The 27,177-nt window shown below is 42.4% G+C and overlaps 1 long non-coding RNA gene across 1 annotated transcript; it reads right to left on the bottom strand.

Annotated features, from left to right (window-relative positions):
* Positions 1 to 4,618: 4,618 nt before the first annotated feature.
* Positions 4,619 to 22,452, bottom strand: LOC146785202 (uncharacterized). Its single transcript, XR_014970936.1, has 4 exons — positions 22,170 to 22,452; positions 6,058 to 6,121; positions 5,809 to 5,921; positions 4,619 to 5,241 (listed from the first exon to the last, which is right to left on the bottom strand). It is a non-coding gene; the product is annotated as an uncharacterized LOC146785202 (long non-coding RNA).
* Between the last annotated feature and the right edge of the window lie 4,725 nt (positions 22,453 to 27,177).

Genomic DNA, 27,177 nt, shown 5'->3' on the forward strand with positions numbered 1-27,177 from the left:
GGTAAATCAAGCCGACGGCTGCTGAACTTTTTTTTTTTTGTTCTCAGCAACTCCGAGAAATTTTCGTCTGCAGCACTGCCCCTGCTGGTCATTGAATATATTCTGCAAATGGAAAAGTCCACGGTTAGTCTATTCCAAACTAATGCAACACAACAACAAACAGATTTTGATAAAGGGTTAATAATCAGTACTTTGACGTCTGTGATATTGTGAAAATCCACAGCTCAAAAAGAATTTAAATCTCAATTTTATTTTAGTCTATTCCATACTAATGCAAAACAACAACAAACAGATTTTGATAAAGGGTTAATAATCAGTACTTTGACGTCTGTGATATTGTGAAAATCCACAGCTCAAAAAGAATTTAAATCTCAATTTTATTTTCAACCTTGCATACTTCTCTCAATCAGAAGCCTCCTTTGCTACCAATCTCTACACAACTCTAGCACCTATATTAGAATGTATATAAAAAGATCTCATTGCTGGCCAAGTAACAGCGTACCCTGCTCACTGCAATTCTTTTAGCTTATGGTACACCAATAACCATTAAGTGATCTGATAGGTTTATGGAGGAAGGTTTATGCTACAGTTAGTGGTAATGAGAAAAACTATGAAAAACAGATTCTGACATCTTCATTCTTGCACATCCCTATCAATTAACCTATAGAGAACCTGAGAATATTATGATCACCAACACCTTTAAACAAATGAATAAGTCTCAAATAATGCCTTCGTTTCTTTTATCTCACTATATTTGCCATCAGCTGGGAGTCTTGTCTAGCCTGCTACCCATTTCAATACCACGATAAATATATCCTATTGCGTGCACTCATGTCAGATGACATCCTGCTGTAGCTTTATGATGTCAGGGCACCACTTGACCAATTGCCATGGGTGACAATTACACAGAAGAATGAGGCATTAGAAATTCCGCACTAGGTAACAATCTGTAATTATATCTAAATGGCAAGTAGAAGGTGTAGTGGGAAAGGACTCTGCAACATTGAAGGCATTGTGCTCCCCTTTTGAAAGGGGGCAGGAGGTACAAGAACAAGGTTATCCTAAAGAGCAATCCTTCTTGAGTATAAGAGTCCCACGTTCGGAGTGAAGGGAGGAAGGTTAAAATAGCTTCCCTCCATGTGAAAGTAAGTCATTTGCTCTAACATGAGACACCTCATTCCAGCCTCAAAGACACAAACTTCCTCTGTTATATTGCTAGCACAAGTATCTAAAGTAGGATTGTCAGCCTTGTAGACAGTCAGCATCTTTGAGAAGCTTTCATGATGCTCATTGCGTCATCCTGATCGCTTCAGTCTTGACAAATAAAATTCATGCGAAAGACCCCACTAAAAGGTGCTGAGAGCCGTCAGATGCTGTGAACTTCTTTTAAGAACAAGCAAAATGATAAATTGAGAGTTTGACTCACCATGTAAATTGGTAAATCAAGCCGACGGCTGCTGAACTTTTTTTTTTTTGTTCTCAGCAACTCCGAGAAATGTTCGTCTGCAGCACTGCCCCTGCTGGTCATTGAATATATTCTGCAAATGGAAAAGTCCACGGTTAGTCTATTCCAAACTAATGCAACACAACAACAAACAGATTTTGATAAAGGGTTAATAATCAGTACTTTGACGTCTGTGATATTGTGAAAATCCACAGCTCAAAAAGAATTTAAATCTCAATTTTATTTTCAACCTTGCATACTTCTCTCAATCCGAAGCTTCCTTTGCTACCAATCTCTACACAACTCTAGCACCTATATTAGAATGTATATAAAAAGATCTCATTGCTAGCCAAGTAACAGCATACCCTGCTCACTCCAATTCTTTTAGCTTATGGTACACCAATAACCATTAAGTGATCTGATAGGTTTATGGAGGAAGGTTTATGCTACAGTTATTGGTAATAAGAAAAACTATGAACAACAGATTCTGACATCTTCATTCTTGCACATCCCTATCAGTTAACCTATAGAGAACCTGAGAATATTATGATCACCAACACCTTTAAACAAATGAATAAGTCTCAAATAATGCCCTTGTTTCTTTTATCTCACTATATTTGCCATCAGCTGGGAGTCTTGTCTAGCCTGCTACCCATTTCTATACCACGATAAATGTATCCTATTGCTTGCACTATTGTCAGATGACATCCTGCTGTAGCTTTATGATGTCAGGGCACCACTTGACCAATTGCCATGGGTGACAATTACACAGAAGAATGAGGCATTAGAAATTCCGCACTAGGTAACAATCTGTAATTATATCTGCATGGCAAGTAGAAGGTGTAGTGGGAAAGGACTCTGCAACATTGAAGGCATTGTGCTCCCCTTTTGAAAGGGGGCAGGAGGTACAAGAACAAGGCTATCCTAAAGAGCAATCCTTCTTGAGTATAAGAGTCCCACGTTCAGAGTGAAGGGAGGAAGGTTAAATAAGCTTCCCTCCATGTGAAAGTAAGTCATTTGCTCTAACATGAGACACCTCATTCCAGCCTCAAAGACACAAACTTCCTCTGATGTTATATTGCTAGCACAAGTATCTAAAGTAGGATTGTCAGCCTTGTAGACAGTCAGCATCTTTGTGAAGCTTTGATGATGCTCATAGCGTCATCCTGATCGCTTCAGTCTTGACAAATAATATTCATGCGAAAGACCCCAATAAAAGGTGCAGAGAGCAGTCAGATGCTATTAACTTCTTTTAAGGACAAGCAAAATGATAAATTGAGAGTTTGACTCACCATGTAAATTGGTAAATCAAGCCGACGGCTGCTGAACTTTTTTTTTTTTGTTCTCAGCAACTCCGAGAAGTTTTCGTCTGCAGCACTGCCCCTGCTGGTCATTGAATATATTCTGCAAATGGAAAAGTCCACTGTTAGTCTATTCCAAACTAATGAAACACAACAACAAACAGATTTTGATAAAGGGTTAATAATCAGTACTTTGACGTCTGTGATATTGTGAAAATCCACAGCTCAAAAAGAATTTAAATCTCAATTTTATTTTAGTCTATTCCATGCTAATGCAAAACAACAAGAAACAGATTTTGATAAAGGGTTAATAATCAGTACTTTGACGTCTGTGATATTGTGAAAATCCACAGCTCAAAAAGAATTTAAATCTCAATTTTATTTTCAACCTTCCATACTTCTCTCAATCCGAAGCCTCCTTTGCTACCAATCTCTACACAACTCTAGCACCTATATTAGAATATATATAAAAAGATCTCATTGCTAGCCAAGTAACAGCGTACCCTGCTCACTGCAATTCTTTTAGCTTATGGTACACCAATAACCCTTAAGTGATCTGATAGGTTTATGGAGGAAGGTTTATGCTACAGTTATTGGTAATGAGAAAAACTATGAACAACAGATTCTGACATCTTCATTCTTGCACATCCCTATCAGTTAACCTATAGAGAACCTGAGAATATTATGATCACCAACACCTTTAAACAAACGAATAAGTCTCAAATAATGCCCTCGTTTCTTTTATCTCACTACATTTGCCATCAGCTGGGAGTCTTGTCTAGCCTGCTACCCATTTCAATACCACGATAAATGTATCCTATTGCTTGCACTCATGTCAGATGACATCCTGCTGTAGCTTTATGATGTCAGGGCACCACTTGACCAACTGCCATGGGTGACAATTACACAAAAGAATGAGGCATTAGAAATTCCGCACTAGGTAACAATCTGTAATTATATCTGCATGGCAAGTAGAAGGTGTAGTGGGAAAGGACTTTGCAACATTGAAGGCATTGTGCTCCCCTTTTGAAAGGGGGCAGGAGGTACAAGAACAAGGTTATCCTAAAGAGCAATCCTTCTTGAGTATAAGAGTCCCATGTTCAGAGTGAAGGGAGGAAGGTTAAATTAGCTTCCCTCCATGTGAAAGTAAGTCATTTGCTCTAACATGAGACACCTCATTCCATCCTCAAAGACACAAACTTCCTCTGATGACATATTGCTAACACAAGTATCTAAAGTAGGATTGTCAGCCTTGTAGACAGTCAGCATCTTTGAGAAGCTTTCATGATGCTCATAGCGTCATCCTGATCGCTTCAGTCTTGAGAAATAAAATTCATGCGAAAGACCCCACTAAATGGTGCTGAGAGCCGTCAGATGCTGTGAACTTCTTTTAAGGACAAGCAAAATGATAAATTGAGAGTTTGACTCACCATGTAAATTGGTAAATCAAGCCGACGGCTGCTGAACTTTTTTTTTTTTGTTCTCAGCAACTCCGAGAAATATTCGTCTGCAGCACTGCCCCTGCTGGTCATTGAATATATTCTGCAAATGGAAAAGTCCACTGTTAGTCTATTCCATACTAATGCAACACAACAACAAACAGATTTTGATAAAGGGTTAATAATCAGTACTTTGACGTCTGTGATATTGTGAAAATCCACAGCTCAAAAAGAATTTAAATCTCAATTTTATTTTAGTCTATTCCATACTAATGCAAAACAACAAGAAACAGATTTTGATAAAGGGTTAATAATCAGTACTTTGACGTCTGTGATATTGTGAAAATCCACAGCTCAAAAAGAATTCAAATCTTTTTATTTTTTTTATTTTAATGCTTTACAATAATACAGAACAAAGAAATCAGAGGAAAAATTCGTGGCAGACATGGTTAACATAAAATATGGTATCACACAAAGATTCGATAGTAGCAAAAAGCAGTATCTTCCAGGACATATAGAATTAAAAAAAAAAGACCAAAATTTGAACCGAATTTAGAACTGGGAATACACCCGTTAATTATATATCTCAACTCAAAGAAGAAGAACAGGAGCGTAGAAAGAAGAAATTGTTGATCTATAACTCGAGCCCCTCCTGAACAGGAGCCTAGATCTTATGGCCCAGAAAAGCTTTCGATCATGGCTAGGTTATACATTGCGCAAAATCAATATTCATTTAAATGAGATAAACAATTCAAAGTTGATGCTCAAAGGAACAAACGGGAAACAGCCACTATGAATCCCAAAGATCTCTGTTACAGAGTAACCGGAGATAGAAACACAAACAATGGGTTATTCCCTAGCAAGCAAAAGTAACCATAATTAATCAGGAAGTGTAGTGGTTTACGAAGAAAAGAGTCCCATCCATAAATATGTGGTATTCTTCTTCATTATTTTCGTTATTGCAGATGTCAAGCAGTTGATCTCATAGATGGTTGTAGCCTTGTAGCCAACACGTGTTTCGTCAAAAGGGCGGAAAGCCCAACAGACTTCCTCAGGGCTACAGAAATGATGAGAGGAAACTGATCATACAGTTTTGTTACAATAATAAGTAAATGACATCTAAAATCACAATATCTACAGTAAAAATTGTGACATAAGTCAACGAACAACCCAGAAAAAAAGAAGAAGGATGAAAACTTCCAAAGTGCAGCAAGTCAAAAGATGAACCCAAATGTGTTGCACTAAAAGACATTAGAGTGTAAATAAACACCCTCCACCAGAAAAAAGGAGTGAAAGAAGAGCAATCATTTGTGAAAATGGAACCAAAAAATAAGTGTCAGGAAGATGAGAGGTGAAATAAAAAGTAAAGATTAAATAAATACAGCCTCGTAATTTGCACAATGAGAACATGAAGGGGAAAACCGATATCAAGAAAGACCTCTAGGACCCACATCTCAAGGACAAAGGTAAACCAGTACAATTCGGCCAAGCGCTATGAGTTAATAATCGCTTAAATCAAAGTGCTGGAATAATTATAATCAGAGGTGTACCAAAAGATAGACAGATAAGTGATCACTAATTGATCAAGAAAATGAAAAAATATATAATATAAATTGACACTCACCAACAGCAATATAATAAATCAGGTGATGTGTAAGACAATTATAAATATCACGAACGAAGCCAAATAGATCAATCGGGGTTTCTTCAAGAATTATCATATAAAATGAGAATAGTCTGTAAAGATTAATAAAAATAATAAAGTTCTAGAATCCTGTAACTTTGCATCTTAAGTCTTTAACCAGGATTGTGCAAGTCAATCCAAAAATTACAATGGTATTAACTCATTAATTAACAAAAAACATGTGAATACCTCTAACACGGTTCCGAGAGTATATCGTAGCCGGGGTATAAATTCAACAATCGTGATGAAAATTCTGCAGACGAATAAAACACAATAATATCAGAAAGTAATCCAAGCCAAAAATAGAGGCCATATCATAAGATTCCTATCCAAGGGCTCAGGTGCGAACATCATACAAACATATAACCTAAAGGGGCAAAAACAAGAAACACAAGCACACATAGCGGGGGCTACTATAGTTGAGTGAAAGAAGGTTAGAAATAAAACCTCAAGTTCATAAATCAGCGATGTTACATCGTATAAGCTTTAATTGCTTAAATATATCGACGGGAGTAAAATAACCACAAATCTACAAAATACAAGTAAAAGAGTAACACGATTAGCGGTCAGACCTAAGACACGTAGCCATTAACACGGAGAGTACTCCGGTCGTTATCCAAGCTCAGTTGTATGTGAATGAATCAGCGCCATGTTGTCCCCCAATATGTACGAAGTCCGGTAATTGAAATGAACGTCCGATGTAAAACATAGAAAGGGGACTATCACGTACAACGCGTGAATACAAGTCCGCCATCTTAGAGAGGTGTAAAAATTCACATATCGTGCTAACAATGGGCGAACCCACTTATGTATTTATATCAGAAAAATAAACACCTATCTCATTATAAAGATACATAGTATGTCACAAATATATATTTTGAGCAGTTTGAAGACAATAAAGCCGGACCAATATCCGAATCGCACTCATTGAGAATATAATATCAAAATCGTCATCTGAACTAATGTAAAAATGTTGGTTCCAGGAATAATAATAACCTTGGCGCAATTACCATTCCATAAATTTGAGAACAGATCTCGGCTTCCTAACAGAGTAATAGGCTATCCCAAAGTAAAGTATGACAATCGAAGAGTAATTTAAGAAACAAAAGTTGTCAACATTGGCCAATGCTCTGTGAGTCTCACAGAGCATTGGCCAATGTTGACAACTTATGTTTCTTAAATCACTCTTCGATTGTCATACTTCACTTTCGGAACCGTGTTAGAGGTACTCACATGTTTTTTGTTAATTAATGAGTTAATACCATTGTAATTTTTGGATTGACTTGGACAATCCTGGTTAAAGACTTAAGATTCAAAGTTACAGGATTCTAGAACTTTATTATTTTTATTGTTCTTTACAGTCTATTCTCATTTTATATGATAATTCTTGAAGAAACCCTGATTGATCTATTTGGCTTCGTTCGTGATATTTATAATTGTCTTACACATCACCTGATTTATTATATTGCTATTAGCGAGTGTCAATTTATATTATATATTTTTTCATTTTCTTGATCAATTAGTGATCATTTATCTGTCGATATCTTTTGGTACACCTCTGATTATAATTATTCCAGCACTTTGATTTAAGCGATTATTAACTCATAGCGCTTTTACCTTTGTCCTTGAGATGTGGGTCCTAGAGGTCTTTCTTGATATCGGTTTTCCCCTTCATGTTCTCATTGTGCAAATTACAACGAGGCTGTATTTATTTAATCCTTACTTTTTATTTCACCTCTCATCTTCCTGACACTTATTTTTTGGTTCCATTTTCACAAATGATTGCTCTTCTTTCACTCCTTTTTTCTGGTGGAGGGTGTTTATTTACACTCTAATGTCTTTTAGTGCAACGCATTTGGGTTCATCTTTGGACTTGCTGCACTTTGGAAGTTTTCATCCTTCTTTTTTTCTGGGTTGTTCGTTGACTTATGTCACAATTTTTACTGTAGATATTGTGATTTTAGATGTCATTTACTTATTATCATAACAAAACTGTATGATCAGTTTCCTCTCATCATTTCTGCGGCCCTGAGGAAGTCTGTTGGGCTTTCCGCCCTTTTGACGAAACACGTGTTGGCTACAAGGCTACAACCATCTATGAGATCAACTGCTTGACATCTGCAATAACGAAAATAATAAAGACGAATACCCACATATTTATGGATGGGACTCTTTTCTTCGTAAACCACTACACTTCCTGATTAATTATTGTTACTTTTGCTTGCTCGGGAATAACCCATTGTTTGTGTATCTTATGGCCCAGCTCAGAGCTCCTTCTACCACGCCTCAAATAGACTGCAGACTCCAGATTATAGAGAGCTAGAATTCGGGATCTCCAATTAAAAAAAGTTGGGGCTTCTGAACTAAGCCATTGTGACGTGATGCATAGCCGAATTAAAGACATTGTTATAAATAGAAAAGCTGAAAGATGCCTTGTCCTTTCAACTGGCTCACATCCGAGCATCATCATCTCTGGAGAGCTATTAAGGGAAATGCTAAGCGTAGAATTTATAAAATGCTCCACATCGGATAAGGAGCCCACTAACTTTGGACAGAAATAAAACATATGGATATCATTAGCAGCCTGGAGCCCACATCTGCCACAGAAATTGCCCTTACAACCTCCCCATTTTGCTATTTTTGCCGGAGTATAATACAGATCGAATAGTGCTATGTTGCTTTGAGTGCGGAGGCTCCCAGGTATTAAGGTATAACTTGCTAGCTCCAGCGACATACTAATATCCACTCCAGCTTTGCCTAATTTACCCTGCCACTTAAGATTCTGAAGTGCCAAGTCATCAGGGAGATTGGATATCAGATATTGATACAAAACCCCAATTCTAGCCCTTCTTTGAATTAATTCAAATAAAATGACTTTTTTGAAAAGATTTGGTGTTTGGTGCTGTTTTTTTTTTTTATCTATAAAGCTTCTAATCTGCAAGTATTTGAAAAAGTCATTGGTTTTAAGATGATACCTCTCCTTTAAAGAGGAGAAAGAGGCCATTTGTCCATCAATACCCAAGACACCAATTACTGCCAGCCCCGATGACTGCCACCTGTAGATGACCGGATCTTGAAAAATAGCTGGCAAGAGTCGAACAGCTGTAAAGGGAGTATAGAAATTAATATTTAAAATTGACCATTTGCGGCGAATTTTACGCCAGACTGAAAACATAGCCCAGATAACCTTAAACTTTGGTTTTTTGTAGTAGCTCGGCTCCAAAATCCGCAAAAGCACACCCTTAGCAATCTCACCCAGGCCCAGTTCATAGATGATAGGTCTACAAAAGATCGGAACTTCCGCACTATCACCCAGCAATGGAAGCCCCAGATGTTGAAGCATGGCTGACCAGTAGTATAATAAAAGATTAGGGACTGACCAACCCCCACGATCTCTAGAAAGCCACATCCATTTGGCTGCCCTACGTGGGCGGCGGGATCCCCAAAGAAATCTTGTACATATTCTTTCGGCCCTGGCCAAGCTTCGCTGTGAAAACTCCAATGGAATGGTGCAAAATAAATACAGAAACTTTGGAAGGACCATCATTTTAAGAACATTGCATCGGCCATATAAAGAAAGGTGTAGATTATCCAGTCTTCCCAGCTTGAGGTTGACTGATTCAATAACCGGGAGAATATTTAAATCTGGAATATTATCAACTTGGGCAGTGATTTTGACCCCTAGATATGTTGCGTCTGGAACCACAGGGGCTTGGGAGGGACTCATATTCCATGTTTGAATAACCTGTGTTTTTGTAACATTGAGCTTATAGCCTGATAAATGGCCGAACTGCTCTGCTAAGGTTTTTAAAGCAGAAAAGGCAAGTGCAACATTACTAGTTAGAACCACTATATCGGCTGCGTAGGCCACCAGGCAAGGTATCCGAAGCACCTTCAATCTTACCAAGAAAGGGGTCAATGTACAGAGCAAATAGCAAAGGCGAACAAGGACACCCCTGCCTAGTGCCCCTACTTATGGAGGAAGGTTTATGCTACAGTTAGTGGTAATAAGAAAAACTATGAACAACAGATTCTGACATCTTCATTCTTGCAAATCCCTATCAGTTAACCTATAGAGAACCTGAGAATGTTATGATCACCAACACCTTCAAACAAATGAATAAGTCTCAAAAGATGCCCTCATTTCTTTAATTTCACCATCTTTGCCTTCAGCTGGGAGTCCTGTCTAGCCTGCTATCCGTTTCAATACCATGATAAATGTATCCTATTGCTTGCACTCCTGTCAGATGACATCCTGCTGTAGCTTTATGATGTCAGGGCACCACTTAACCAATCACCATGGGTGACAATTACACAGAACAAGGAGGCATTAGAAATTCCTCACTAGGTAACAATCTGTAATTATGACTGCAAGGCAAGTCGAAGTTGTAATGGGAAAGGACTCTGCAACATTGAAAGCATTGGGCTCCCCTTTTGAAAGGGGGCTGGAGCACTGCTTAATTTGTGCCGGTGCTTTCCGGTGCTTAGCACCGGCACTTGTTCATCAGGGCCGGGTCTACAGTAAGCGTCTGCCACAATGCCATACGATGTGCAAGGTAAATATAATTACCTTACCGATTCACCGCAGACAGTGTTGTTCTTCTCCCGAGTCTCCTTGAAGAGTATTGTGGCTGTGAGAGCCAATAAAAGATTCCAACCATAGATATCCATGATGCGAGTTTACCTTACGCCCTTTGTTCAGTGTTGTCGGTGGGCGTACACTGAGTGGGCTCAATTTGGTTCTACGGCTGTGCGTGCGGCAGCGCATGCGTAGATATTTTCCAAAATGACACACGCACCTGACGAGTCACCAGCAGTTCAACTCGACGTCGAGGGCAGGCAGCAGCAGGCCTATTAATAAAGGCAGTGCTGCCCACCAGTAACTGTAAGTAGCCAAACCAACGCTGCTTGCTAACAAACAGACTGACTTGGTATGAAGTGCGAGTGAACTGAGTCGGAGGCCTGCCGTGAGCAATCATGCCTCCAGCGCGGGGCACCGTGCTCAAGTACAATGCCACGGCCAGGAGGGGGCTGAAAGGTTAGGGCTTGTAACTTAACCCCTGTCGTTGACTCATACAAAAATAATGTTTTTTCAGTGTGTTTCATCATCTCTTAACTTTACTTCACCACGGTGTGCATTTCAAAATGGCGGTCTGCTGCAGTTATAAAGTTTATTTCTTTCCTACTGTCATCATCAAGCCTCGTGGTTGTTTCTCCATGCAGCAGTGTCGTGGTGGTCACTGGTTTCTGATGTCACACGGACCTGATGGGCGGTGGGCTATGCCATCTGTTTCTGCATAGCCTCTTTCACTAAGTTTGTGGTTGAGGTTATTTAACTTGACTTCATTCATTGTGCACTTTAGTTTCAAGCCCTCAGTGATGTTCGCTGCAGGCCACGTTTTGTCTGTGTTTGTTTTGCTGTATGTCTCGAGGCCCTGGAGGTCTGCTCTCTGCAGAATTAGCAGAGTGTGGCAATGTCACTATTTATGGAGTCTGTGACGCCTAATGAGGCAACAATTGGTTCAACTGCTCAAAACTCCAGCGCATGATATGGTTAACTGGGCATACATGCGAACATGTATGTCTGTGCCCAAAACCTTCACGAGTCCCATCATTATTCACTGTTTATAAGATCGTTTTGATTCTGAAAAAGTAGCAGAGAGACTTTTCGTACGGGTCAGTTCCTGGGTGGTATTAGATTTCAAAGTGCATGTATTTTAATATTTTTTTTATATAGCGCGAACTCAATCCGAAGGTACTGGAGCGCTTTTACACTAACACATTCATTTTTGGTTGTCGAGGCACAGGTGGATTAGGATTTGACCAGAATCCAAGGATGTTGCACTGACGCCGAGGCTTGAACCTGGTGCCCCCACCCCGACCCGGGGCCCCCCAGCTGTAAAGTCTTCCGCTCTGGCAGTTACCCACATCCTTTTTCCTCTACTCTAATTTTGGTGGCATAACGCTACTGCCCGCTGTTTATTGTTTTTCTGGAGCGCTATTCGCGGACAGTCTTGGCGCTAGGAGCACTGATGGCATTTAAAGAGCAACCATGCACTGCGCAGAGTTCATGATGTGGCAAGTAATAGCCAGTGCCAGAGGTAGGGGTCCAAAACTCTTAAAAACCTGTCGCAATATAGGGCCCACTTAAGACGAGTAATAAACCCTCAGAGCTCACGGACCTTTCCATGAAGCAAGTAAGGATGGTGAGCCTATGCCGAGACTCGAACCTGATTCTCCAGCTCCAAAGTCCGCAGCACTGGCTGTTACGCCACACTGTCTCCCCGCTTGTAGGGTTTCATAGTTGCTAGTCAGTTCTGTTATAGGCGGCATTACTAGGAGCAATGGGCTGGTGCAACTACCTCTTAATGAGAGCCCCAACACTTATTCTATCACAAATTAACCATTAGGTGCACCCACACCACTATTCCACCTTCAGCTCGGGGAAAAACACCACCTACCACCGTATACTACCTAGTGTTGCAGGATAGATTATTTCACACCATTACATCTGGGTTTCAGCAGTGCCAATTGAGGATGTGGGTGAAGCCGATGGAGTAAGTAGGTGGAGCCAGTGGAAGAAGTGGGTGGATTCGGGGAACTGGGTGTGGCCTCTTAAAAAAATTTGAGCACCTGCACTTAATATTTTACAAATTAAGCACTGGGCTGGAGGTTCAAGAACAAGGTGTATACTAAAGAGCAGTCCTTCTTGAGTACAAGTGTCCCACATTCAGATTGAAGGGGGGAAGGTTAAATTAGCTTCCCTCCATGTGAAAGTAAGTCAATTGCTCTAACATAAGACACCTCATTCCAGCCTCAAAGACACTAATTTCCTCTGATGACATATTGCTAGCACAAGTGTCAGAAGACAAGTCGGGAGGGGGCGGTAACACAGGGTTGGGAGATGCGCACACACACACATGCTTTCACTCTATCAGTATCTATCAATCACCATTGCTATTCCGAATCTGGCGGGACACATTCAGACTCGACCAGGCTCACTACAAGATGAGACAGACAGACAGGCAAACCGCGCCTACTCCGAGGCCAGAATCCAAGCCATACCCAGTCACCGCGGCAGTAAGGTCGCTACGTGCAGCAGCCCGCCCACATTCCACACTATAAAGAAGCTGCTGGTGGCCTCCAGCCATCCCCGCAGTATCATGCACCCTTCCAACTGCAACAGGCACAGGAGGGCACCCTAAAACCAACCACAGGAAAGTGCGAGTGCCTAGAAACCGGAGATGTGCACCTGGCGTAAGAGCGCTTTAAACAAGATGCAGGGCTCTCGGCTTATGAATACTGAGCCAAGCCCTCGAACTGGAGATTGGATTGTTGCACTAGGCAAGTGCGGATACCAGTGCTACACGGGGAGCCAATCTGTTTCCAGGTCAGGGCTCAAGGCCACAAGTTCTTGCGAGGCTGTGTCGAGTTCCGTTTTCCTAACATGGGTCATGCCATCGCACTCCCCGGGCTGTTCGATGCCTCGGAAGAACTCTCTGCGTTAAAACGTCGTTTACAGTATCAGGAGCACCCCCCCCTTGTCCTGACTAACACCCCCGCCCCTCGCACCCAAGCTGTTGTACTCACCACATTAGGCATTTTTGATTTATACAAGGCAGGGTTCTTTTACACACGTAGAGCAAGCGCATTTAATGCAATGACAAAATAAAGTACAGCCTAGAATTTCAGAATGCCCATTCTAATTAGATAACGCCTTTGCCAACACCTACTACATACTAAAAAAAGTCGAGTGAGAGAATTTGGCATAATTGCTACAGCAGCCGACTTTGAGGCCGAGGAACGAGGTTCGAGTCTGGGGGCATCAAACATCCAATGATTCTTGAAAAATCAATCTCCTGTGCCTAAAAAATTAACACGTCTGTCTCCATTGCAACTGCTGCCCGTGTAAAGCCCTCCAATACCTTCTCCCCACTTTATAAAATATCTATCTAGATAGAAGTTCATTCTACTCGTGTCCTCAAATATCAAAAAGAGGAAATAAATAAGACGAGAAAAGGAGCACAATAAAAAAATACACTGTCGCTTGCACACGTAATAATTGTTAAGCTTTAAAGACAGCTCTGAATGGGTAACGCTGAGCCTACTGCTCTGTGTATACATAAACCTCCAGCTGCCATTTACTGTACCTTTAGCCCGGCCGAACGCAGCTCTGTCTGGCAGTATTCAAATTCACCCGAGTATCCCGATACCTGAAGCTAAAGCAGTGAAAGTTGAAAATCAGCGGCTCCAGCCGGAGTCATGGCACACTTTGATCAGGTCAGTGCAGCGGAGGGACCCAGCAGCTTCACACCAAAACCGCACATAACAATTAGCATACTGGGCTGCAACCATCGTATAAAAGAGTTCTTCAGCAACACATCAACCATGCTAGCAGACGAGAACTGTAGTTGGGCGGTGCTGCTTCCAGAATTAACGGAAGTGACGCATCGGATCTACAGCAAATAATAACATCGCTAAGAAATGCAATGCCAGATTTTACTAATGGTAAGCGGCAGGAGAAATCCCCCGGCAAGAGGCGGAGTTCGCCCCTAATACAGATTACTTGAAGTCTCGCAGAGACAGCGCATGCGCACTGCCTAGGCGAGACCTAAAAAGGAGAAATGTCTAGGGCTATGAGCATTATAAAGCATTCTCAGTCAGTTTGCATGACTCGGTTTTAAAGCATAAATGAGATACGATTCCTTTCTTTTAAGTTGGAACTAGAGATTTTCCCTAAATATGCGTATGATTTAACCACCCCCAGTTTTTCACCCTCCCAAATACTAAGAGTACTTCATTTTCTTCAACTTACGTTTGTCTTTAAAAATGAAAACTTTGCTTTTAGATGTATTTATGTTTAAAAAATGTTCATCAAAAGCTTCAAGGAGGTTCAACCTCTTTTGTAGAACTTTGTAGGTCAAATCTTGGATTGCTATGTCATCCACATATAAAAGGATGGATATATCTTCACCGCCTACCTTTGGTGGATCTGCCCTGAATGAGGAAAGTACTGCTGGCAAATCATATAAACAAAGAAAATAAAAGGGGGGCTAACAGGCAGCCTTGTTGAAGCCCATTAATTGTTAGAACTTTTGTTAAGAGACCTTGGTTTCTTCCCGGAAGAACTTAACACCAAGTGGAAGAATGAAAATTCACTATTGAATGCAATAGGGATTGGGGACACCTAGAGTTGTTAGCTTCTTCCAGAGGGTAGGTCTATCAACCCGGTCAAATACAGTGAAGAAATCAATAAACCCTCCATAGACAAATAGACCTTTTGTCCCCAAATACTTTTCAGTAATTGCCTGAATAATTGCAATATGGCACATTTTGACCTAATACCTGCTTGTTTCCTTGGGAGAATTCCTTTATCAGATACCCACCTTGCAAATGCTCTAGAATAATTTAAGCAAAAATCTTTCCCACTGCATCTAGGATTCTCTTTGTCAATAATTATTGGGCCACATTCTCTCTCTCCAGGAGTACTATAAGAGTACTTATAAGGAGCAGGAACATAAAAACAAAGGGAGGCCTACTTTTTAAAAACAAAATCGGTGTTTAATCAAATCCCATTACAATTGACCCTTGTGATTTTAAAATGTAGGTTTTTAACAGAGAGACTGAAGGTGGGCCACAATAACTAGAGGGATTAACCTTTGAGGGAGAGCTTAATTAACTTGAGTCTAATGAGATCACCAGTACCCCCTTGGGTTCTTATTCCTCTGTCGTCCCATCCAAAAGCTATTAATGTAATTGTTTTTACCTTGAATCCTACTGATAAGTGATGTGGATTTTACACTGGACAATAAGGTTTTAGTTCAATGTGGTATTTATTTAGGGGGGGGGTTGTTTTTGTAATTATTTTAAGTAATCAAACAAACTTATTGTAATTGTAGAGGGATTAACCTTGCATGCCTCAACAAGGGAGTGTACACTTCAGCCCTCTTTGTTCGCTTCAGACAGCTCCTAAATATACCGAGCCTAGACTGAATCACTAATGGGGATAGGTATTGCTGCTTTTCTGGTTGCACATGCTCCAGCAATCAGATTTTTAAACCACTTACTGTTCTTAGAAACCACTTTCTCCCTGTGATCAATCCATTTGGAATGAGCTTGTCTTTGCTTAATTGATGTAAATCAGTTTCTTTTTTCTTTAAGTAATTCATCATTTTTGACACCTAGTCATCCGATTTATAACCCTAGATAAATCACTGATTACTTTATGTCAGGGGTAAGGGGAATGATTGTGAAAATGTTTGCACAACCAAGTTAGCCCTTGACGGTATGTTTTCTACTGCTATACACATTTTTCCATCCGTAGATAAACTATACTAAGGGGCTATAGGGTAAATAGTTAGGTCTTCTATGGCGTTTTTCAGAATAGTATTTAAGGCAGCCACTCTGCTCCCATTCCAGTGGGTATGGCCATTACATTTATTCATGTAGAAACATGGGCCTTGTTTGTTCCAGGGGGAGGGGGGGGGGGGGAGATTATTTTACAAATATTATTCATTCTTTTAAAATTTATTTCGGCCAATATGACCATAAAAGTATATGTATGATACAGTACATTTCATTTGTTTTGAAGATAAAATAGTAAAAGGAAATCCATTCATCTCGCAGGAATGCATGTTCATCACATAAATAGGACATGGAAACGAAATGTGTTTTGGCCGGCCAGAACCCAAAAACTTCATTCAAGTGCATGTGCAAATTATGTGCAATATAGAAACAACCCTGCCAAGTATCACACATCAGGCGTTAGACTAACGCATTTCAGTGTGGTGATCCGCATCACCGCACTGAAATGGAAAGTCACGCATAAATGTATAGTGCCTGCCTCAGCTGTGAAGCACCAATAACCAATGCAAACTGAAAGGAAAGCTGAATTTAGCAGTAGTGCGCCATGCGCGCTGCCCCTGGCAGGCTGGGGGGGGGGATAGGCTAGCTGCAGAGCAACAATGTAACAATATTACCCGCGCGTGCATTCCTGATAGTGATGACATCAGTGAGAGCGCCGTCGCGAGCGGGTGGTTGTGGAAGTGAGGCTGGACTGGTAATGATGGCAAAGCTCAGCTTTGCTCCGCCGTCAATTTTGAAATAAATGAAAATGCAGATATACCCGCGACCGCCTGGAGCTGACCGCGGTGGCCGATGGAACTCTCATTTATTGCTGAGAGTCACTTTGAATCACACCCGGACCGATGACGTTTGCCGGCACGGGAGTTGTTGTGGCCACAAGGCGGGCCGTACCTAATTGCTGTGCCACTCTCACATTACAAAGTGAGTAAGTGACTGCTTTTCAAGTTATTCTAGGATAAGATTGTAATTAAATGCAATAGGGAAGCAGCTTCCGATTTACACCAAGGAGCAGGGATGGCAGAAAACGGCACTTGATCCGCTGTATGCATAATAAGCTCATAGGGCCCCTGACGGGGGGGAAGGGGCACTGGCTGACGGATGGTGCATTGATCAGCAGTAGAGGAGCCTTTGCGATTCGTGTGTGTTTGGAGAGCGGCAGTTTAGTGAAAGGGAGAAAAAAGGAGAGGGTCCAAGCTGACGCCCAACAGTAAAGTAATCTTACTTACATAGCCTCGCCGCGTTCAGATGGACACAAAGGGTGCAGGGGCTCGACCCGCTGTAAGTATAGGCCGATCGGAGGCGCTGGAGTTGGTAGATGGATGGAGGGTTGGAAAGTAGGACATTCTTTGAGAAGATAGGAGAGAGCCGGGTCGGTAGCAGGGGAAACAGCGTTGAGCTGAAAACTCCAGATGCAGTTAGAGTCTGCCTCCTTGGCAGACTCAAAGGGTTCTCCAGGGCAACAAAAGCACTGCATCGCACAGGGAGGTTGTGTCATTTAAACAACGGACCCTAGTCCCCTGTCCAAATTATGCAGATAGAGCAACGTTTGGTAATGATGGCAGCAGGTTTGCACACGGACGTTGTCACACATGACCGGTGTGCACAGCTGTTCCATGCTCACCTGATTGCTCCATTTTTGATTTGTCTGGAGTTTTGACCGACGCCTTGCAGACTCTTCCCCACAGGCCACCCGGATCTTCTCGTAGATCGGTGGCAATGTACCCACCTCCTTTTGCACATTTGCTGGCCTTGGTAAGGGGCACAGACCATCTCATGTCAGCCAATATATCTGCCACATTCCAACAGCACCAGACAGGTTCCTTCCCCAAGCAAGTTTCAAGCAACAATAGAAATGTCAAGAAAACATTAACTCTGGTGATTAATCGACCGTCTGGGGATCGATCGAGTTTTGTCTAGTGGAAATTTTACACAGAGGGTTAATATGCCTTCTGCAAAGTACGAGCACCGTGCAGCTCACAGAAATGCATGTAATTTAAATAGTTCAGTGTCTTACTTGGTTTTGTTGGAGAGATCCTTTTAATAGTTGCAATGTATAAATTAAAGTCCTAATGTAGCACAGTGAGATATTAACTTATCAAACAGCTGCATGCAAACTGCAAGGTATAGGTTTAAGAGTTGATTTCTCCCCAGTCTTTCATTATTCTTATGTTGCACAAAGGGTTCATTTGGGTAGCAATCAATTCTTATTAGTAAAGAGAACCCCCAACCATGGTGGCACATTTTAAATTCTGAGATTCTGCTTCTCCAAATCAAGCACTCTTTATACTATACCCAGCATGAATGACCTATAACTCCTTTCCTTCACCTCTAATGTAACATTTCCTATACCCTCTTTACACAGAGGAGTCATTGTCTCTGTGTGATGTAAAGTGCTCTGACACCCTACACTGGTAGGAGTAGCTCTAAAAAACAAAACAAAAAATCATGTGCGAGAGTGGTTATGGAGACTTGTTGGTCACCGTTAAAGGATGAGGTATTGCAATCATCTAAATTGCTTGATTTTGCTCGGGAGAAAGTGTCACTCATAGTTATTGAAATGTCACTCATAATTACACTGAAATTAGGAAAATGTCACACATACCAATCTGAAACCTTGGCAGCTATGTAGAAAGCGAGCATAAGTAAACACACAGTAATCCTCGTAAGGACAAGCTCAAGCCTATTGATCCTCCATTACAGTAGCTATTTTTTATTTTTTTATTTTACAAAAATCTAATTTAAAGAATAAGATGTTATGATCTCTCAGCAAACTATCAATCACCCTGAGACTGGAAAATAACACAAATGAAATAAAAGAAGCAATTGCATACATCAAGAATAGACAACATGAATTACACTTGTATGTAAAATTAGCACAAATATCATTATTCGACAATGCAATCAATTTTTCCCAGAAATTCTAAAGCCATTCGGCCTCCAGCATCCAGTTTATTTGTAATGGGAAAAACTAGTTTGAGATATTCAATGGTTCGTTTCTTTCAATATCTTAATTTTCTTCCACTGCACTGTTGAATACTTTAGTATTCAGGTCCCATGAGATAACTACCAGTGCACCTGTTTCCAAAGTAATTATTTATTACATGTAAGAGAGCAACCTTTTTACTAGTAAGTTGTTCTTCGAACCAGGGGAATATAGACATTTATCAATAAAAATTCATAAGCAGCAGATGACTAGGTCAAATACCCATAAATATGACACCTCGAACCAAATGAGAAACAAATAAATAACTGGAAAAGAGCCATATGTGGTCAGTATTTCATAGTATAGAGATTCCCCTACTAGCATGTCCATTGCTCGATGGTGAGTTTGGCTGATTAATTGTAAGAAAATTATGTAAATGAATACCAGGGGTACTCCATGTCTCCTGAATACAAATAATATCCACTTTCAAGCTGGATAAAAAAGGTCGAATTTTTGTTCTATCATCTTATTTCTTGCTATATTCCAAGATAGACTTAGGCAGATGCAGTGCTTAATTTTGAGCATGTGCTTTCCGGTGCTTAGCCCCAGCACTTAATTGGTTTCCGGTGCTCTGCACTGGCCTAATTGTCAACAACATACTTGGAACAGTCTACCATATGGTGGCGCTGCTCATCTTATTTAGAGATGAGCAGAATAACGGTAGTTTAGTAATACAATATACATTAAAATTGCTGATACCTGCCTCCCCAGCCATTCCTCTAGCTTTGGGGACCTGGAATAATCTGAACTGTCGCATTTACATGCGAGAGAGATAGTTAGTATTTGTTTTGGCAGCGATGACAGGGGCGATGGGTGGTGCCAGCTGCAGTGGCCTCCTGGTCAGAGCCCTGGCACTTAATATTTCACAAATTAAGCACTGGGCAGAAGTTAGGGCTGACAACCAAATCTACGGGGCAGTGGCTGGTTGTACTTTAATAACTTTGCTAGCCAATTTCGGGGATGGGATTCCTCCAGTTGAATATCGAGAGGCAGATCTTAAATTCACACCAATGACATCACCTGCTCTTACAGCGATTTTGTGACTTGAGGAATTACTTCTAAGCATAGAAACTGGGATGGTATATGTTCCTCTGCACGAGAAAATAATTACAGTTTCCCCATAACAAGATTAGCTATGTACACCAAATAAAACTTTACCCTTTTACATAACTCCAGATCAGACTGAAAAATATACACAGAACGAACGTCTCTGCTTTTTGCCATTTCCACACGTTAATCTCTGCAAAACAGTCTAACAAAAACAATCTGTTTACAACCTTAGCGCACTCATCGAACAGAATATAAAATGTAGCATAGATAAAACAGTGGCCAATTTTTCAGTATATGAACAACCCCTCTCCATTTTACTTGGGGATGTGTCAATTAAAAGGTTTGCTTTTTTTTTTACTTGGGGGTTTACGAACATTTGCCTGCGTTTTACCCGTGAGACAGTGACTCCCCGATAATCTGCAGATTCAAATGAGGTTTGGTCGAAATCGGCGAGGGCTAAATCTGTTGCTTGTATAATTTTAGGATTGCTCCTTCTGGCTACTGTGTTTGTAGATGGGGTGGGGCAGCAATGCTCGGTGGCCGCTGTCCTAATTTTTCCACCATTTTTCTTTTGTAGAGTCTTTTTATTCTTTTCATTGTTTTTTTTTTTACGTTTTTGACTTTGAAGGCTCGGAGCACCTGTTGCTTTTTTCCAGGTTTCTTCTATTCAATTGACACGGTTGTTTTCTTCCTTTGAAATACAGTAAACAAGGAGAAGAGGATAATTGACGGCTCCGGAGAATGCTCAAACAACGATGGTGTAATTTAACAGGGTGTGCTGCTGAAAAGATTCAATTTACGTTTAGATTTCCTTCCAGAAGCCTCTAACACAGTCATTTATGATGTGACCTATCGGCCACTGCTCTATTGGCCTACCAGCACTCAATGTTTACGGCCATTTTTCTGTGCAACTGAAGTTAACCTACTATTAGCATTATTAGGCTGTAGAGGGTATGAATGGGATCCTTTTTACCCAGCTCATTTGCCATGAGCATAGGGGGTATTGATCTGGGAGATTACATCATTTAACATCCTTTTTAGATGCGCGCTTGTCGCTTTTTAGTTGTGCACTGAAAGTGCTTCTTGCCACCGCTGAGGTACCAACTTCATTTTCTGACTTTGCGGAGTAAGTTTTAGATCATTTGACGCTCCCATATGACTTAATTAGTGCCCCCAAGGGATTAGATTTTGTTTTTTATACATGCTCCATTTACCCCAGTGCTATTGTAATGCAGTCATCTTAGCTGAAATCAGAATAGTATAGAAAGCCATGGGGTGTATGCTAAATTTTAGTCACCCATAACTTTTTTTTTTTGAAAGAACAGTAGTCCTACTATAATCCAAAAGAGTTCATTTTAGATTGACCCATCCACAATTTGGGGGCAGACCGACACAAAACGAGGACAGGGGCAGAAGGCCCACGAGATCATACCTTGTTCGTTGGTAATGGCAGAAGCAGTTTTTAAAGCAGACCGTATATAAAGTCAACGGGCTAATCCAGTTTGACTCGTCAACGTCCCGCTCATTTAACATACCCCAAAAGCAGGGCAAGTTTATTCAGAGCTTGGCGATTGAATTAGCAATGGTGACACCCTCAACAAGAGCTTTCAGTTTCAGCTTAGGTTCAGTAAAAAAAAAAAAAAATCGATCCTAATAAGTGATGGAATAGGAAAATTATAGCACCCTCCCGGACTTTGACGCCCTATAACTCCTCCACTTTCTCACCCTGGAAAGGTTCGTCTCCTCTCTCAGCACACCACCTGTGGGGGTTCTTACTAGCAGCACGGCAGCCGCCTTCACGCCACCTCCGCTGCCTCCACTTCGACTCCCCTCCCAGACACCTCGCACACCTCCGCCATCCCCTGCCGCCCCCACAAACCAACACAGTCACTGCAGGCCTCACCTGTCAGTAGCCACCACTGCTGTTGCGGAGGTCCTCGCCCGCCTACAAACGTCGGGCCAGCAGGAATGGCGGTCACAGTAGCGGGGAGCAGCTAAGGTCGACCAGATTCGTTCAAAATCTGTGCGAAGGAAAGCCCAGCAAACAATCCCAGCCCCGGAGTAGCGCGAGCCGACTGAGTCTCATACAAGACGGAGGACCGCGGGACACGAGCAAACCCAGCTGCTTCTCAGTCCGCCGGCAACAGGATCACCAGGCGTTGCACGCTAGACGCCGCTTCCATCACTCACCGATACCTGCAACCCGAGTCTTTTTTCTATTTTTAAAGAAAGTTTAAATAGTTGTTGTTTTGTTTTTGTAGCCCACAGGTTTGTAAATTGCCCATATTAACAAATACTATTTAACACAATATTGAATCAGAGGTGCTTGTCTCGGACACAGCTTAATTCAAGTCCTTTATTGCACGTGCTATCCATGGATTCTATATAAACGTTAATAGCACTGTTTAATGTTCAGCATTACAGTTAGTAATCTCTCTATACAGTTGATTGAACGCATGTATACCTCGTAGTTGTCAGAGATAGTGCACGCCCATCCCATCCTCTCCCTTTCTCTCCTTCAAGTTATCACAGAGGGACTGCAATACATCTGTTGGCCTGTTGGACCTGGCCCTTTTGTAAGTTTATCTCCTGACTTTTTGCCTCCTATTTTCTAACACTGGTTATGTTGGCTTTAGGACTCTAGGCACTTTACCACTGCTAATCGGTGCTAAAGTGCATATGCTTCCTGCGTAAATTGTAATGCTGACTGGTTCTCCATGATTGGTGTAGTGTCCTGCTGGGAACGTTCTAGTGTCTCAGCAGGCACTTGTTTTACCAGACACTCACTCCCTGGAGGGCTGCACACACTCACACCCCACACCCCCCTAACACAGGCATCACAAGTGACGTGGGCCTGCTACTAAAAAGGGCCCAAGTGCATGTGCTCATGGCCAGTTAACTGAGTATATGCCTTTGTCTGCATCACTCCTTTTAGGAGCATGTGAGCCTAGGGCCCGCAGCACTACAATGGGGTATAAGTATGAGACCTAAAACACCAGAGTTGCATGACACTTCTGGACTAAGGGGACCCTGCCAAGAAAAAGAGTTAAAGAGCTGCCAGGAGGAGTACTGCCCCTTTGCTGTGTGTTGCTTTGCTGGGTTGGCCTGCAGTTGCTGTTTCTGTCTGTGGGGAGTGGAAAGGACTGGACTTCTACTTTATGGCATCCTGCTTAAGAAGATTCTCCAACGGCTTGAAGTAGGGCTTGCCTCCTGTTACAAAGTCTCAGGGACACAGAGACTTCACTTGCAGCATCCCTGAACTCCACTGCTGGGAGTTCTGACCTGCATTGTGATGTCAATTCGAGTTCTGGGCCCTTTAAGGTTGTTTTGCTTCTGAAAACATGCAACATCAATACACCGCCCTTTCAGCGCCTGTGATTCCAATGCAGCACCCAGCGGTGGCCGCCATGAGCAGCGGGTGGGGAGGCGGGTAGGGCCGCGTGCGGGGGGTGGGGTGGAGCAAGGTGGGAATAAAATATAAAAATAAAACTTACCTTCAGCCGACGGCCACCTCGAGAATCGCGCTGCTTCTCCTCCTCATCCTGGGTGAGGTCCCAGCAGCCCCTGGGACGGGCTCCCATCCAATCCCTGTGCTGCAAAGCAGCGCACAGATTAGTCTGAGCAGGAAGGAAAGACGCACTGGTCAGACCAGGGAGTCTGTGGGGTTTCTCCAGCCCGGCTGCTCAATGCAGCTGGGCTGGAGAAAACCTAAGTGTGCATGTGTCTTTTGGTAAGCCTGAGATGGCCGGCCAAAACACACATTTGCACTTAGGGAGTGGAGTGCGCTTAGCACTTCTCCGCTCCACCCCTCCCAACACTGCTGAATTAGAGCCGGCAAATGTCAATTAAAACAATGCAAGAACATTGTTTTAATGTACATCTGCTGACTCTGAGCCAGGCAGTGGGGAGGAACCACTACTGGCAGCTCCGCTGTCCGGGAGAAATCTCCATGCAACGCCACAGTGTGGACGAAGAAATCAAACCAGCATCGGCTTGTGGCCTGAAAATACACCTCAAGCAGAGTTCAGCGCACCATGTCTCTGAGGTCTGACTCAGGCCCTGCTGTGCAGCTGTTGAGATCGACGCATCATGGACTGCAGCTGAAGAAACCGACGCAGCGCCTGTTTTCCAGTGCTGCATCAATGTCCAACGTGTTCCAGATTTCCATGCATCGCACCTGTATGTCGTGCCTCTCCAAAGCAGCACCTGCAGAAAAGAACCATCTTGGAATCAACGCATCACTTCCCCCTACAGTCAGGATGCGACACATCACTTCTCCTGCGTGCAGCAGAACTGTCAGATCGCTTCCCCAAGGACTCAGGGACTGAGGCATTGCTGTGCTTTCCAACACTTCCCTCCTTGGCGGCTGCTTTGCCTTGTGGATTTTGACGCATTTGAGGTACTTTGTGTAAAAATCACACCTCCATAGATTCCTATGGACAGAATTGCTTGAAACCTTTTAAAAGTAATATTTTGAGTTGTGTATGTTGGGTTTTTGTTGTTTTTGTCTTGTTAGGTATGGATAAAGATCCTTTATTTTTCTAAACTGATGTGGTGTCCATTTGTAGTGTTTTTACTGTGTCAATGTGTGTGTATATGTTTGTGTGGTGAAATCTTAACCTCTTCGATGCGGCGCCGATTCCCGCTCAGCGCTGACCGTTTCTTGCGCGGGCGGGGTCATGATGGAACGGTTCCGTCATGAGCACAGCTCAACCGACGCTCATGACGGAACCGTTCCGTCATGAGCACCGAAAAGGTTAAAACCCATTGATTGATTGATGTTATGTACAAATGCTTTACACATTTCCTCTGAGAAAAGCCTGACTGCTCATGCCAAGCAACCAAGGTGGAGAGCAGGGGTTATATTAGGTGAGTAATCTCCGTATACTGACTAGAAGGAGGGGCTCTACTTGGATTGGGTGTATACCAGTGCCAACCAGAGAACCCTGCTTCTATAATTGGTGGTCAGCAGTGAGAATAGGACTTGTGTTTATACTTGACATACAGTGATTGGTTTATACTACTACTGCATGCAGACCATTATATAACCACATACTGTTTAGCTTTGCTTGCCTTCTAGATCTTGTTGTTGATACTTGGAACTCTGGTTGGTTGCTGTACCTGTGAGGCCTTGACAAAATGGAAGTCAACTTCTGGATGTACACTATGAAGGAGCTAAGAATTTTTTTGCAAGGCAAGCGGGCTGGTTGTGAAGAGGAAATCCACAAGGCTGGATCTTGAGGCTGCTCTGTTTTGTTATGAGGAAGCACTCTGCGAAGTAGCACTTCCAGAGGACTCTGAGGAGGAATCTGAGGGGGAGTTTCCCCAGTCAGAATACCAAGAGTGCATTGGCCCTAAGAGGGAAACAGAGGGTTGGCTTCTAGCTTGAGAGTGGAGGCTGAGATTACTGGGTGAGCTTGAGAGGGCTGTGGCTGAGAGATCTTAAGCCAAGGAAAAGGAAATGTTTGTAGCTCATGAACTGAGCTTGGGAGAACTGGATTTGAAAGCCATGAGGGCTGAGGCCAGCACAGATGGTGGCAGTGAAAATGTCATGTCCAGTATTGATGAAGAATTGTACATACCCAGAGAAGTTGCGAGAAGTTGGCGTGGCATATGCTGTCCACTAGTTATAGGCCCAATTCGACTCTTATGGTGATACGTTAAAAGACAACCTTTAAAGAAAGCTATCCTAGTGGTAGCTGTGGAGAGCAGCCTTCAGGCTAAGTCTTGAAGGAGTGTTAAGCTTATTGTTTTACCATAGATAACCTCTTGAATAACCAAATGAAAGAGTAGTCCACACAGGTATATATATAAAATATATGTATTTATTCTAAGAATAATCCCACCAGTCTCTTTATGAGGCTGGAAGTAAAGATACAATTCAAACAAGCATTGATAGTTACAATAAATAGCACTGGAATCATAGGGCCCCAGGGGGGGACCAAACCATATATTAAAAAAGTGGTATAAGAACCACGACAATTCTACAGACAATGCCTAGGGCATTTAGGGTCGCTGGCCCCTTGTGAAACCACCCAAGGTAGTGAGGAAGGGGACCCATGGGAGACGCGTGCAGTGGTATAAGCTACTGTCGGGATCTCTATTAAAGCCTATGGAGAATGTCGCGGTTGAAATTTACAAGATTAAAAAGACTTCTAACAGGAGTTCAAGTTCAAGGCTTTAGAGTTAAGATTTTGAAGGGCCCACACCCACGAGAGTACCGAGGTACCACTGTTACCTGCCCCAGGGAAGCCGGGTGAATAGGTCGTTTTCGATGTCGGGTCGCGGGCTGATTTTCAATGGCAAAACGTGAAGAACTGCTGCTAACAAGAAGCGTTGTCGATGTCGTGAAGATTGAAGATGTAGATCTTGAAGTGAAGGACCTGAAAGCAGAGGGGACAGAGTCTGGGTCACGGCACAGTGACCAGGGACCTCAGGAGAAAGAGCCCTTCAATGTCGGGTGCGTCCAGGTGGAAGATGGGTAGCTTGGATCGGCAACCACGGGCTCCAGGAGGCTTCAAGAAAGGCCAGCTTCTAGAGCGCAATTGTCCCACAAAGGATGAGGGTCGCTGCAGTGTTAGTGTCCGGATTGGATCCAATAAGCCTTGGCAACCGCAACCCATGCAAGAATTACAAAACAGCTACTGGTGCAGACCCACGAGGATTGAGCAAGGTCTCCAGCAAGGAGACTGTAGAGCAGGCCTGGAGCAACCAGGGGAACTCTTGGAAGTGAAGATTGACCTCCGCCAGGGCCCACCAGTCGAGAGACAAGGGACCGCAGGAGGCAGCAATTTGGCATGCTTAAAGATGCGCCCACGGGTCGTCGGAGCAGGCTAGGGCATTGATCTTTGGCATAGATGATGCTGAGCGGTTGGCTCAAAAATGGGCCAAAGCACAACTTCCCCACTTGT

Source organism: Triturus cristatus, chromosome 11, assembly GCF_964204655.1.
Source record: "Triturus cristatus chromosome 11, aTriCri1.1, whole genome shotgun sequence".
Taxonomy (NCBI): Eukaryota; Metazoa; Chordata; class Amphibia; order Caudata; family Salamandridae; genus Triturus; species Triturus cristatus.